The sequence below is a fragment of the Mytilus galloprovincialis genome, chromosome 13 (genome assembly GCF_965363235.1).
Source record: "Mytilus galloprovincialis chromosome 13, xbMytGall1.hap1.1, whole genome shotgun sequence".
Lineage (NCBI taxonomy): Eukaryota > Metazoa > Mollusca > Bivalvia > Mytilida > Mytilidae > Mytilus > Mytilus galloprovincialis.
Genome location: NC_134850.1, coordinates 23,096,899 through 23,111,318, shown reverse-complemented (window position 1 = coordinate 23,111,318; position 14,420 = coordinate 23,096,899).

The window sequence follows — 14,420 nt, the reverse complement described above, 5'->3', positions numbered from 1 at the left end:
TTGTCAAATGGGGTCATCTGATACATCAAATTGAAGGTCTTAATAAACTCTACTTAAAAATGAAAATTGTAAACCCCCTTTTCATCCCAGGGGGAAGGGTGGGGTCATTTAGTGCAAACATTCAAATATCTCAGATGGTAAGGTTGTCGCATATCAAATGAAAGAACATAAAGCGTACATTTCAAATTTCAAATTGACGTCTCCCAAAAATGGGTTGGATGGGGTCATTGAGTGCAAAAAATAAATGTTCTTTTAAGGTAGGGTTGTTGTATATCAAATGAAAGGTCATGATGTGTACATTTGAAATATCAAATTCCCGACCTCCAAAAATTTGTTGGATAGGGTTATTAAGTGCAAAAATCAAACTTTCAAGAACATGGTGTTGTCGCGTATCAAACGAAAGCTCATCTACTCTGTTCCATATATCATAATTCCGATCTCAAAAATGTAGACGGATGAGGTCATTAAGTGTAAAAAGCGAAAAGTTTCAGAAGGTGTGCTTGTCGTATATCAAACGAAAGGTCGTACAAAGTACAATACGAAAACATCACTTTTACAGGAAAGACCTTTCAATTGTTTTACAAACAATTGAGATACTAGTCTAATGTTTTTTTTTCTTCCAACATTTTTTTGACATGCCCTCCCCCCGTTTCTATTGAAGTCATCAAGACCAAATATTGACCATCGATAGATCTCATTATGACGTATTACCAGATGAGGCTGTGTAGAATTTCATCATCCCCTTTGAGAGTTATATCCCCTTGAAGCACTTTTTTTATTTGCATTTTTCTTAAAAAGTATTAGAGATAGAATAGAATTGAAAATGGCAGCATGTACAGGAACAGATGACAATGTTAATAAACATAAAAAAATTGTAGGTTATTTACCCTGATAAGAAGTTATTTCCCTTGCAAAATTATACATTTTTGGAAAAATTATATTTCGAGAACCGGAAGTCGTAGAGACTTGAGACCTTCACCAATATTCTTTAATTCATGTGACCTTTAATTTGCACCAAGGTCAAAGGTCACTGAGTGCAAAAAGAAATTACGCTGCAATTTCAAGCTTGCATATTAAGAAAACTATAAGAGTTTGCTGCACTCATACTGTGTAAAAAATGTTCCTCTCGACGAGCTCTACATTTTATACATAAAGCTAAAAAATGTCCGACTGTCTGTTCAAAAGTTACAACAACATATTTTTTAAAACTATAGTAACAAGTGTATATCTTTTAAAAGGTAACAGATATCAACCTACTATAAACTGCAAAGATGATCAGTAATTCAAGACCTTTAATTTGAGGTCAATATCAGGTTATGATGAAATTTCACCTTGACCTTCACAGTATACAATGACCTTGACCTTGTGATAGTTGAAAGGTTAAGTGATCTTGAGTTGAATGGTGCTACTCCCATGTCTCTACGACTTCCCGTTCTTAAGTTTGGTATTGCATCATATATTTGAGGATTAATTGTGACCTTGGTGAACTTTGAAATTGTCCCAATTTTTTTTCTATAATGTTGTCCTTTAACTGTAGATCATTTACCATTTAACAGATTTGAGATATCTATTGTCGTTTTAGAGATAATGCAGTTTGAAATTTTGCGAGAGGCGGCATTTATTTCTGAATCACTAAAAGCTTACCACTTAAAATGTTTAAGAAATTGAAGAGGTTAACATAATTATTAGTTTGACCAAATACCAAAAACATTCCATCGAAAAAAACACCAAAAAATCATTTTGAAATTTTCATGTTTTGCATTGACTTTGTAAGTTTCATAACTTCTATTTATATCGTTGATATTGCATCATTTTTGGCACTTTGTCAAATGGGGTCATCTGATATATCAAATTGAAGGTCTCAATAAACTCTACTTAAAAATGAAAATTTTAAACCTCTTTTTCATCCCAGGTGGAAGGGTGGGGTCATTTAGTGCAAAAATTCAAATTTCTCAGATGGTAAGGTTGTCGCATATCAAATGAAAGAACAGAAAGCGTACATTTCAAATTTCAAATTCACGTCCCCCCAAAAATTGGTTGAATGGGGTCATTGAGTGCAAAAAATAAATTTTCTTTTACGATAGGGTTGTTGTATATCAAATGAAAGGTCATGATGTGTACATTTGAAATATCAAATTCCCGACCTCAAAAAAATAGTTAGATGGGGTTATTAAGTGCAAAAATCAAACTTTCTAGAACATGGCGTTGTTGCATATCAAATGAAAGCTCATCTACCCTGTGTTACATATATCATACTTCCGATCTTAAAAATGTAAGCGGGTGAGGTTATTAAGTGTAAAAAGCGCAAAATTTCAGAAGGTACACTTGTCGTATATCAAACGAAAGGTCGTACAAAGTGCATTACGAAAACATCACTTTTACAGGAAAGACCTTTCAATTGTTTTACAAACAATTGAGATACTAGTTTTTTTTTGTTTTTTTTTTTTTCATCCAGCATTTGTTTGACATGGCCTCCCCTCGTTACTATTGGAGTTATCAAGACCAAATATGGACCATCAGTAGACCTCATCATGAAGTATTACCAGATGAGGCTGTGAAGGATTTCATCATCCCCTTTAGAAGTTATCTCCCTTTTATTGTTTTTTTTCGACATGGCCCCCCCCTCGTTGTTTTTAAAGATATCATGACTTTATTTGGACAAAAGTTTGACCTCATCATGATCTGTTACCATATCAGGCTGCTAAGGATTTCTTAATTCCCTATGAGAGTTACGTCCCCTTGAAGCAATATCTTTCTTTTACATTTTTCTCAAAAAGTATTCAAGATAGAATCCATTTGAAAACGGCAACATGTACAAGACCAGATGGCAATGATGATAAACATATTCAATCATTTTGTTGTTAACCCTTATAAGGAGATATTTCCCTTGAAAAAATATACACAATTTTTGAAAAATTGTATCTCGAGAACCGGAAGTCGTAAAGACTTGGGACCTACACCAATAATCTTAAGTTCATGTGACCTTTAATTTGCACACAAGGTCAAAGGTCACTGAGTGCCAAAAAAAATTACGCTGCAATTTCAAGCTTGCATATTAAGAAAACGATAAGAGTTTGCTACATACTTACAGCGAATAAAATGTTCCTCTCGACGAGCTCTACATTTTATACACTGAGCTCAAAAGATTCCGACTGTCTGTTCAAAAGTTACGACGGGATGATTCTTAAAAGTATAGTATTTTGTGTATATCTTTTTAAAGGTAACAGATATCAACCTACTATAAACTGCAAAGATGATCAGTAGTTCAAGACCTTCAATTTGAGGTCAATGTCAGGTCATGATGAAATTTCACCTTGACCTTCACATTATACTATGACCTTGACCTTGTGACATTTGGAAGGTCAAGTGGTCCTGAGTTGAATGGTGATAGTCCCATGTCTCTACGACTTCCGGTTCTCAAGTTTGGTATTGCATTAAATATTTGATGATTAATTGTGACCTTGGTGAACTTTGAAATTGTCCACATTCTTTTTCTATAATGTTGTCCTTCAACTGTAGATCATTTATCATTTAACAGATTTGAGATATCTATTGCCGTTTTAGAGAAAATGCAGTTTGACGTTTTTCGAGCGGAGGCATGTATTTCTGAATCATCAAGAGCTTACCCCTTAAAATGTTTTAGAAATTGAAGAGGTTGACATAGTTATATGTTTGACCAAATACCAAAAACATTCCATGGAAAAAAAACACCAAAAAATCAATTTGAAATTTTCAAGTTTTGCATTGACTTTGTAAGTTTCATAACTTCTATTTATATAGTTGATATTGCATCATTATTTGCACTTTGTCAAATTGGGTCATCTGTTATATATCAAATTGAAGGTCTTAATAAACTCTACTTAAAAATGAAAATTTTAAACCCCCTTTTCATCCCAGGGGGACGGGTGGGGTCATTTAGTGCAAACATTCAAATTTCTCAGATGGTAAGGTTGTCGCATATCAAATGAAAGAACATAAAGCGTACATTTCAAATTTCAAATTGACGTCTCCCAAAAATGGGTTGGATGGGGTCATTGAGTGCAAAAAATAAATGTTCTTTTAAGGTAGGGTTGTTGTATATCAAATGAAAGGTCATGATGTGTACATTTGAAATATCAAATTCCCGATCTCCAAAAATTAGTTGGATAGGGTAATTAAGTGCAAAAATCAAACTTTCTAGAACATGGTGTTGTCGCATATCAAATGAAAGCTCAGTTACTCTGTTCCATATATCATAATTCCGATCTCAAAAATGTAGGCAGATGAGGTCATTAAGTTTAAAAAGCGAAAAGTTTCAGAAGATATGCTTGTCGTATATCAAACGAAAGGTCGTACAAAGTACAATACGAAAACATCACTTTTACAGGAAAGACATTTCAATTGTTTTACAAACAATTGAGATACTAGTTTTTCTTTTTTTTCTTCCAACATTTTTTTGACATGCCCGCCTCTTGTTTCTGTTGAAGTTATTAAGACCAAATATGGACCATCGCTAGACCTCACCAAGATGTATTATCAAATGACCCTGTTAAGGATTTCATCTTCCCCTTTAGGAGTTATCTCCCTTTAATTGATTTTTTTCAACATGGCCCTCCCTCGTTGGTTTTAAAGATATTGTAACCTTTATTGGACATAATGTAGATCTCATCATGATGTATTACCATGTGAGCCTGAATAGGATTTCATCGTCCCCTATGAGAGTTATACCTCCTTGAAACAATTTCTTTCCTTTGCATTTTTCTCAAAAAGTATAAGAGATATAATTGATTTGAAAACGGCATTATGTACAAGAATAGATGGCAATGTTAATAAACATGTACAATCATTTTGTTATTAACCCTTATAAGGAGTTGTTCCCCTTGAAAAATTGTACATAATTTTAGAAAAATTGTATATCGAGAACCAAATGTCGTAGAGACTTGGGACCTTCACCAATAATCTTTAATTCATGTGACCTTTAATATGCATCCAAGGTCAAAGGTCACAGAGTGCAAAATAAAATTACGCTGCCATTTCAAGCTTACATATTAGGAAAACGATAAGACTTTGCTGCATACATACAGCGTATAAAATGTTCCTCTTGACGAGCTCTACATTTTATATGATAAGTCAAAAAATGTCCGACTGTCTGTTCAAAAGTTACAACAGGATGATTCTTAAAAGTATAGTATTGTATGTATATCTTTTTAAAGGTAACAGATATCAACCTACTATAAACAGCAAAGATGATCAGTAATTCAAGACCTTCAATTTGAGGTCAATGTCAGGTCATGATGAAATTTCACCTTGACCTTCAAATTATACTATGACCTTGATCAAGTGATATTTGAAAGGTCAAGTGGTCTTGAGTTGAATGGTGGTAGTCCCATGTCTCCACGACTTCCGGTTCTCAAGTTTGATATTGCATCATATATTTGATGATTAATTGTGACCTTATTGAACTTTAAAATTGTTCCAATTCTTTTTCTATAATGTTGTCCTTCAACTGTACATCATTTATCATTTAACAGATTTGAGATATCTATTGTCGTTTTAGAGATAATGCAGTTTGTAATTTTGCAAGCAGCGGCATATATTTCTGAATAAACAACAGATTACCACTTAAAATGTTTAAGAAATTGAAGAGGTTAACATAGTTATATGTTTAACCAAATACCAAAAACATTCCATTGAAAAAAACACCAAAAAATCAATTTGAAATTTTCCGGTTTTGCATTGACTTTGTGAGTTTCATAAGTTCTATTTATATAGTTGATATTGCATCATGTTTGGCACTTTGTCAAATGGGGTCATCTAATATATCAAATTGAAGGTCTTAATAAACTCTGCTTAAAAATAAAAATTTTAAACCCCTTTTTCATTCCATGTGGAAGGGTTGGGTCATTTAGTGCAAAAATTCAAATTTATCAGATGGTAAGGTTGTCGCATATCAAATGAAAGAACATAAAGCGTACATTTCAAATTTCAAATTGACGTCCCCAAAAAAATCGTTGGGTGGGGTCATTGAGTGCAAAAAATAAAATTTCTTTTAAGATAGGGTTGTTGTATATCAAATGAAAGGTCATGATGTGTACATTTGAAATATCAAATTCCCGACCTCCAAAAATTAGTTGGATAGGGTTATTAAGTGCAAAAATCAAACTTTCTAGAACATGGCGTTGTCGCATATCAAATGAAAGCCATTAAGTGTTAAAAGCAGAAAGTTTGAGAAGGTATGCTTGTCGTATATCAAACGAAAGTTCGTACAAAGAACATAACGAAAACACCACTTTTACAGGAAAGACCTTTCAATTGTTTTACAAACAATTGAGATACTAGTTCTCATGTTTTTTTTTTGGTTTTTTTTTTTCATCCAGCATTTGTTTAACATGGCCTCCCCTTGTTTCTATTGGAGTTATCAAGACCAAATATGGACCATCGGTAGACCTCATTATGAAGTATTACCAGATGAGGCTGTGTAGGACTTCATCATCCCTTTTAGAAGTTATCTCCCTTTTATTGTTTTTTTTTCGACATGCCCCCCCCCCCTCGTTGTTTTTGAAGATATCATGACTTTATTTGGACAAAAGTTATATCTCCTCATGATGTGTTACCATACGAGGCTGCTAAGGATTTCATAATTCCCTATGAGAGTTATGTCCCCTTGAAGCAATTTCTTTCTGTTACATTTTTCTCAAAAAGTATTCAAGATAGAATCCATTTGAAAACGGCAACATGTAGAAGACCAGATGGCAATGTTAATTAACATATACAATCATTTTGTTGTTAACCCTTATAAGGAGTTATTACCCTTGAAAAAATATAACAAATTTTTAAAAATTGTATCTCGAGAACCGGAAGTCGTAAAGACTTATGGCCTACACCAATAATCTTAAGTTCATGTGACCTTTAATTTGCACCCAGGGTCAAAGGTCACCGAGTGCAAAAAAAATTATGCTGCAATTTCAAGCTTTCATATCAAGAAAACGATAAGAGTTTGCTGCATACTTACAGCGTATAAAATGTTCCTCTTGACGAGCTCTACATTTTATATACTGAGCTCAAAAGAGTCCGACTGTCTGTTCAAAAGTTACAACGGGATGATTCTTAAAAGTATAGTATTGTGTGTATATCTTTTTAAAGGTAACAGATATCAACCTACTATAAACTGCAAAGATGATCAGTAGTTAAAGACCTTCAATTTGAGGTCAATGTCAGGTCATGATGAAATTTCACCTTGACCTTCACATTATACTATGACCTTGACCTTGTGATATTTGAAAGGTCAAATGGTCCTGAGTTAAATGGTCCCATGTCTCTACGACTTCCAGTTCTCAAGTTTTGTATTGCATCATATATTTGATGATTAATTGTGACCGTGGTGAACTTTGAAATTGTCCCAATTCTTTTTCTATAATGTTGTCCTTCAACTGTAGATCATTTATCATTTAACAGATTTGAGATATCTATTGTCGTTTTAGAGGTAATGCAGTTTCAAGTTTTTCGAGCGGAGGCATGTATTTCTGAATCATCAAGAGCTTACCACTTAAAATGTTTTAGAAATTGAAGAGGTTGACATAGTTATATGTTTGACCAAATACCAAAAACATTCCATGGAAAAAAACGCCAAACTTTTGCATTGACTTTGTAAGTTTCATAACTTCTATTTATATAGTTGATATTGCATCATGTTTGGCACTTTGTCAAATGGGGTCATCTAATATATCAAATTGAAGGTCTTAATAAACTCTGCTTAAAAATAAAAATTTTAAACCCCTTTTTCATTCCATGGGGAAGGGTTGGGTCATTTAGTGCAAAAATTCAAATTTATCAGATGGTAAGGTTGTCGCATATCAAATGAAAGGACATAAAGCGTACATTTCAAATTTCAAATTGACGTCTGCCAAAAAAGGGTTGGATGGGGTCATTGAGTGCAAAAAATAAATGTTTTTAAAAGGTAGGGTTGTTGTATATCAAATTCAAGGTCATGATGTGTACATTTGAAATATCAAATTCCCGACCTCCAAAAATTAGTTGGATAGGGTTTTTAAGTGCAAAAATCGAAACTTTCTAGAACATGAAGTTGTCGCATATCAAATGAAAGCTTATCTACTCTGTTCTATATATCATACTTCCAATCTCAAAAATGTAGGCGGATGAGGTCATAAAGTGTAAAAAGCGAAAAGTTTCAGAAGGTATGCTTGTCGTATATCAAACGAAAGGTCGTACAAAGTACAATAAGAAAACACCACTTTTACAGGAAAGACCTTTCAATTATTTTACAAACAATTGAGATACTAGTCTTTATCTGTTTTGCTCATTATTCTCTATTCTTTGTATTTTAACACACCATCATTCTCTTTTATTATCAGTGTTTTCTTAATCTTTAATGTCTCAGCCTTTAAATTTTGCACTTTTGCCCATAGGGATTATTACATGATTGGTGTATCTGTTCTGTAAACACCATCCAGACCCTTAGTTTATGTGAATATATATAAGTTATCTGGTGTATTGAGTCACACTCACCCAATCTTGATTAAGTCATATTGATTATTAATAACAAATTGGCAAAGCAATGTGATGGGTAAATATCAGTTAAAGTAAGTTGTACTTACAAACTTTATTGTACTTTTACAGACAATTCATCAATTAAACTTTATGTCAAGTTTTCTTTTAATTCAATAATAATTAAGGAATACACAAATGTGACAATTTTGACTGAAGTTTTCTATTTGTATCATAATATGAATACCAATTACTTTTAAATGCTATTAATGTTTTACATATTTTTTTCAGTACATGCATGAAGATGACTTTGAGGCAATGGTGTCATACATGTTAGTTTTAACTATAATAGCCTAACTGAAATTTGAAAAAAGTTATCAGAGGAAAAGAGTGACCACTTCTTTCTTATGAAGATCACCACACACAAGGAAATTTTCAGATAATTTGTAACAGATATGGGGGCAGTATTAGATATGCATGAAAAGAAAGTGAAATCAATAATTTTTTTTAGATAACAGCTTGATGATATAACAAAAATATTAAAACAGTGCTGAATATGAAAACCCCATGCCATGTCACATGTAACTTTTGGAATGCAGAGATTTTCAGTATTACAATAAAAGGAAGGATTTGATTACTGTTAAAAATGACTCTGGAACATCAAGACAAAGAAATAAAGAAATAAAAACATGAGAGGAAATGACTGTGCACTTCTTTTTGAAGGATCAACACACAAAAGGAAATATTCATATCATTATGCATCATGTGCAGTAGTTGAGATATTTTTGGATTATCATATGAAAACCAGCAGGATGATACATGTATATGTCTATTCATTTATTATGGATCATTGAAACCTACAAGGAAGTATTGTATGCATTGTTATAAGGATTATTAGTTTAAATTCAATGTGACATTTGCAAATTGCATGCCTTTTGTTTTAATTTTGAGAAAACTATTTGAAATGAATGAAAAATGATAAGTTTCTTTGACATTGAAACCTTTGAAATAGTCATATTTGTATGTAATAGGCAGATAATACTCATACTGAACTCAAGGCTTTGACATGCATACAACTTTATTGAATAAACAAATAGATTTATCTCAAGGAAATTTCTTTTTTTTTATGTTTTTTTTTCTATAATAATTTACTGTTTTGTACCGGAAAAAGTGCAATGAATGAATGATGCACGTTAAAAAAATGAACATAGCTCTAGAAATTATTGCTTATAGCTGATATAGTTTTAAAAAAGACCCATTCACACATGTGATGTGAAAGTAATTGATCCTTATAATTCAGTGAATTAATTAAAAATGTTTTTAAATAAAAAAACATTGAAAAAACTTTAATAGGGCTGAATAGATAAATATTTCTCATAAAACATGAGTTTGATAGAAGGGGCTACATACTACCAGTGCTTGTTTTAAAAAGTGTTTTCCCTATCAGGAGAATCATTTTGTTTTAGAATGACTGTTATGACGTTCGTCATTACGTTATTTCACTATGCTAAACCTTGGTAATCTAAAAGTCGTAAAGACCCTATGATATTCAAATTTAAGGAAGGAAGCAAGATAATATTATTTGCAATTGGCAGATATGACACACATATGTTTAGAAATGAACATTTGGTTACGAAAACCCTCACAAAGTATAACGTCACAGTTTCCCCCTTTTTTCTCTTCGTATGCATGGTGATTCTTTAAAGATTCATGAACAACTCAAGTATGAAAATGTGAAAAAAAAACATTATTTTACATCTTTAATGTGTTTATCTCTAGTCAGAAACTATCAAAATGTCGATTATTTCTTTCCCTGCATTTTTACACCGAAAAGGGGAATAATCGATCTGAATCAATTCAGTGTTTAAATGTCGCCGAGTAAGGACTTGAATATCATTCATCTATAAAGATTGCATTGGCACGAACCGTTAACATGTATTGATCTCTTTAAAACTTGGCGTATTTATTCTTGAAAAGCTCATGAATACGAAGATTGCTGTTTCTTGTTTTTAAAATGAATATAACATATCTAAAATTGGTAAAATAGTTGACTTTTGGTGGGGCTACGGTTGGATTGTATGTCATTTCTGTTATTTTTTATTATAAAAAGGCACATTTAAAAAATGAAACAGCTGTTACGGGAAAGATAACATATTTGTCAACCAAATACAACTTTATTTTTATTCATTTGTCTAGTTCTATGGGGTGTGCCAGGCTCTTGAAGTTGGACGTTCACACGCCATCTTTGGATGCTGCCCGTTACCATGGCAACCAGATGGAGGGTTCTGAGACACCAGAAATTAAAACTTTGGATAATATTAGGGATGATAAAAATAAGTTCTGGGTATGAAAGTTTCTAGACAAAAATTCTACATAATTTCAAATTTCATTGATTTTTATATGAATAAATAGCCGATTTACTCTAGAACAGCATTAACCTACCTGCGTAGATTACCTTAGCTGGATTTGGTAAAACTTTTAGAAATTTTTGGTCCTCAATGATCTTAAACTTCGTACTTTATTTGGCCTTTTAAACATTTCGAGCGTCACTGATGAGTCTTATGTAGACGACACGCGCGTCTGGCGTAAATATACAATTTTAATCCTGGTATCTATGATGAGGTTATCTGTAGATAATTAACAGTTTGAAATGCGTTTATAATGGCCGATAAACATTTCAGAAATTATATATACATTGTAAATAGACATTGGGATGATTAACTAGTATATCTTGTTGATCATGTTATTTATTAGAAATTCTTTTGCAGAATAATGAGTTATAATTTTGGGGGATAAATGATCGCGTATGGTGTCATATTTATTATCAAACCTACTTATAATGAAAAAGGCTGAATTTCTGGTATTTAAATATATTTTATAAGACAACATTTAAACACTGCATATGACACATATTTTAAGCCACCAATTCGGCGATTCGTAGTGAAATCAAAGTGAAATTTTCAATTAAATTCAATGTTATTTACATTGGAAGTATTACTAGTGGACTCGTGTAACTGATAATTAAACCAGCGCAGACTGGAACAAATGTAAAAGAATTCTTTATCCTGCAATAATAGGTGTTAATTACAGTAAGAGTAATTTATTAATGTAAGTTGCAGTATAAAAACAGTATTAGGTCAATGTCAGAAAAATATAAACTGTTTTGTATTCGGCAAAAAACCTGGGAAAGGGATCGGTATATCATCGCCCTTTTCCAGTTTCTCACCCTCATACAAAAAAGTTTATATTTTTCTGACATTGACCTTATAGTGAGTATATTTAAAAGTTCACGTTACATCTAATTTTGTTGTTAGGATTTGACAATGTAGGATAGCCGAATCAAATGTGTGAATTGTAAATCTCAATGTCGGAATCCAGAGGCGAATTGAAGCGGGCATGCATCCCCTTTTAACAACGTTTCATATGTGATAATGCATAGATATTTTACAAGTATCACTTACAACGTTGGATAACCAGATCTCTCCCTTTCAAAGTTTTTGATCTCTATCTGGAATCTGAATTTGAAACCCAAATAATGTGGCCCCTACCTTGCTCTGTCATGATTATATCATGATGGTATTCAAATATGATATGCGCAATTTGCAAAATATATAATTGTCTTGTGTATCGTGATCATATTGGTCTTTCGTGTGAATTTTTAAAAATAGTAATTACCTTCTGGCTGAACATAATTCAAATCAGTGGTAACCCGACGGATATTCTGCAAATGCTATAGTGTTCCGTGCAGCAAAATAGGACCAGCCAGAAAGCTACCAAATTAAGGATGCCCGTGGGTCCACCAGCAGTTAAGTTTTTTTTTTCTAGGAAGGCACTTGACATCGACTTTGTTCTAGTAAAACGAATGGATAACAACTGTCATATTCCTGACTTGGTACCGGCATTTTCTTATGTAGAAAAGGGTAGATTGAACCTGGTTTATAGTTTAACACTTCACTTGTATGACAGTCGTATAAAATTCCATTAAAATTGACAACGATGTGTGAACAAAACAAGCAGACATAACCAAAGTAATGTAAGTTAGTAAAGCATTTCACCAAATGACTTTCCAATATATCAAAGTATTTATTTGTGTGCACCCAGTAAGTTCTAGAAGGCGCACACAAAGTTTTTGTAAAATGCTTATACTTTGTAAAATAAGAAGCTCAAACTGAATACTATAAACGCTTTTTGTTGATATCTGAATGTATTTAATGGATCAAATTTGTCTACAAATTGACACTTATTTACATACCCTAACTTTAGGACTTAATTTAGGACATATCTTATTTTAGGACACTTTCGTAAACCTGACCTAGGACTAAGACCATCCTAAGACACGTACTACACAGCTACTTTTGCATAGGTACTATTTCTTTACTAAAATATGTAGTACAGGAAATTTACTTTTAATATTTAGTACTATCTCTTTACTTTAAAATTATTGTAATATTTAGGTACTTGTATTTTACAGTACTTGATTTGTACTAAAAATTTGGTCCAGAAATTATACAATATTCCATGTTTGAAAATCATAATTTTAAGAGATTTGAAATAGAAAAACTTTCATAATGCTGAAAATGCAACTGTAGTAACCCAAAATCTGTAGTACCTAAATTCCAAGTACAAATCAAGTACTGTAAAATACAGCTAACTATAATTTTAAAGTAACAAAATAGTACTGAATATTAAAAGTAGATTTCCAGTACTACAGATTTTTAGTACAGACATAGTACCTATGCAAAAGTAGCTGTGTAGTCCTAGGACAGCTTCGTAAACACAAAAAGAAGATGACAAAAGAATCATTTTTATTTTAAAGATTAAACATTTAAGTCACAACGACCTAAGTATTTTGTGAGAAATGACAGAGAAAACATGAAGAAAAAAGAAAATAATAATTTAAAGTGAAATTAATTGATTAATTGATCAGCTAGTGAAACAAGAGGTCCATACGAGTTTATATCTAGCATCACTGATTATTTTTGCTGTTAAATGCATATCAATATAAATACAACTATCCAAACACGTTCAAGGAAGTAGATGTTTGCATTTATAGCAAATTGTTCGTATTAAAGCTTTGTTTAGACTTGTTTATTTACTTTTGGCCTTTAATATTTACCCCTATTAACTATGTACAGTATATGCATTCAGGTATCGCTTCTCAAATTTATTCGTTCTTAGTGTGTTCATTTACGTTTTTTGATTGAGTTAAGCATTTTATAGTGTGTTGGTCTATGTTGTGATGTTATACTATTGTCTCAGTAAAAAGGAGAAGGTTTGGTTCCATTAAAACGTTTAATCCCGCTGCAAATGTTTGCACATGTCCTAAGTCAGGAATCTGAGGTACAGTAGTTGTCATTTCTTTATGTAATTTATACGTGTTTTTCGTTTCTCGTTTTTTATATAGATTAAACCGTTGGTTTTCCCGTTTGAATGGTTTTACACTTGTAATTTTGGGGCCCTTTATAGTTTGTTGTTGGGTGTGAGCCAAGGCTCTGTGTTGAAAGCCGTACCTTGACCTATAATGGTTTACTTTTATAAATAATGTTTTCGATGGAGAATTGTTTCATTGGCACTCATACCACATCTTCCTATACCTATTCAACAATTTAAAAATCGATACCGTATAGCCTGCTATAATAATTATACTTTATTCCAAAAGCAATACAGCTTATAGGATACATATTCATACTTTTACATGCACCAATAAAAGAATTTTTACAAGAACTATATAATTTATATAAATATAGAGGTGTGCATGAAAGAAGATATAATACATAATACGAAATACGAAATACGAGCGGAGAATGATATAATATAAAGGGAACAAAATTGTAACAATTCAATTGAGAAAGCTAACGGATTAATTTACAATAAAAACAAATAATTAAAAAATCAAATATGAGACACGAACCAAAGGTAGTGCATGAACTACATTA